This window comes from Piliocolobus tephrosceles, chromosome 16 (assembly GCF_002776525.5).
Source record: "Piliocolobus tephrosceles isolate RC106 chromosome 16, ASM277652v3, whole genome shotgun sequence".
NCBI lineage: Eukaryota > Metazoa > Chordata > Mammalia > Primates > Cercopithecidae > Piliocolobus > Piliocolobus tephrosceles.
In genome coordinates, this window is record NC_045449.1 from 4,990,835 (window position 1) to 4,992,904 (window position 2,070).

A 2,070-nucleotide genomic window follows, 5' to 3' on the forward strand; every position below is an offset into this window, starting at 1 on the left:
AAAAAAAAAAAAAAAAAAAAAAAAAAAACTGGTCACCTCAGTGATCGGCTTACTGTGCGATGAGCAGAATGGGCCTCATTTGCTAACAAGAGAAGAAACAGGGCGGGGCGCGGTGGCTCAAGCCTGTAATCCCAGCACTTTGGGAGGCCGAGACGGGCGGATCACGAGGTCAGGAGATCGAGACCGTCCTGGCTAACACAGTGAAACCCTGTCTTTACTAAAAATACAAAAAAATAGCCGGGCGAGGTGGCGGGCGCCTGTAGTCCCAGCTACTCGGGAGGCTGAGGCAGGAGAATGGTGTAAACCCGGGAGGCGGAGCTTGCAGTGAGCTGAGATCCGGCCACTGCACTCCAGCCCGGGTGACAAAGCAAGACTCCGTCTCAAAAAAAAAAAAAAAAAAAGAAACAGTGCAATATAAACAGTTGAACCCACAGAGGCTGCAGGCCCACTGCGGACCATGGAAAAAGAGGTGGACTCCTCGGGAGTCCACAGAAGTCTTGGGGAGGGCTTTGGACTTCTGCAGGCCTAGAATAAGGGTTCGAACTAATCTCAGCCTAGATCTCAAGGGTCTGAGAGGCTGTAGAGAACATTTAGGCTGGTCGGCCTGAGCAGCTCTTGCCCCAGTTCACCTCTAATTCCCAGACTGTTGCTGTTCACGCTCAGTGAGGCCTTGTTCTCACTCATCCTTCTCTTTTTTTTTTTTTTTTTTTTGAGATAGAGTCTTGCTCTGTTGCCCAGGCTAGACTCTATTGGTTCAATCTCGGCTCACTGCAACCCCTACTTTCCGGTTAAAGCCATTCTCCTGCCTCAGCCTCCTGAGTAGCTGGGATTACAGACACACATGCACCACCATACCCGGCTCATTTTTGTGTATTTTTAGTAGAGATGGGGTTCTGCCATGTTGGCCAGGTTGGTCTCAAACTCCTGACCTCAAGTGATCTGCCTGCCTTGGCCTCCCAAAGTGCTGGGATTACAGGCATGAGCCACTGAGTCTGGCTCCAGTTGTCCTTCTCACTGAGGTCAGCACCAGAAATGGTCATGTGGATAGTCACTGGCAACTTAAAACCCAAGTGTGCATGGGGAAGTGCAGGGCAGGGTTATTAAAAGGAATCCAGCCTCTCTTTCCCCCTTCTCTATCCTTTCACTTCTGGGAAAGACCGGAAACCTCACCTCATTCCTCTTTCTCCCATGGCCCCATCCCCACCCCGCTTCAGCCCGTCAGCCTCCAAAGGTAGTCCAAGTCCTCATCTCTGTACCTGGACCATTCCATTTTCGCTGGCCCCTAGCCCCCATCTGGCTCCCCACTGGCTGCCAAATACTAGTGTGACCCTGTCCTTTCCTTGCTTTAAGCCTCTCAGTAGTTGGTTTTGTTTTGTTTTGAGATGGAGTCTTGCTTGCTCTGTCACCAGGCTGGAGTGCAGTGGCATAATCCTGGCTCACTGCAACCTCCACCTCCCGGGCTCAAATGATTCTCCTGCCTCAGCCTCCCGAGTAGCTGCAACTACAGGCACCCGCCACCATGTCCAGCTAATTTTTGTATTTTTAGTAGAGACGGGATTTCACCATGTTGGCCAGGCTGGTCTCGATCTCTTGACCTTGTGATCTGCCCGCCTTGGCCTCCCAAAATGCTAGGATTACAGGAGTGAGCCACCGCGCCCCGCCTGCCTCTCAGTCGTTATTTACCACTGAAGCAGAGTGAAGCCTGTGCTCTGCATTGCTTCATGGCCAAGACCTCGGGGACAAGTGGATACACAGGGCAGTGGGAGTGGATGTGGCGAAGCCGAACTCAGGTCTCTTTTCGAAATAATTTTCCAGAGGGCAAAAGCAGATGGCTCCACCGAGAACTCACGCCAGCCCAACACACTTTGGTCTCGAGGCCTCTGGAAGGGAAGGTGCCTAATGAACTGTTTAAAGCCAGAGATGCAATGACAACGGTACCAAGACTGGAGGTGTTCCAGGTCTTTCATCTAAGAGCCCCAAGACATAGCCTAAATTCACACACTGTAGTCTCAGCACTTTGGGAGCCTGAAGCAGGTGGATCACCTGAGGTCAGGAGTTCAAGAGCAGCCT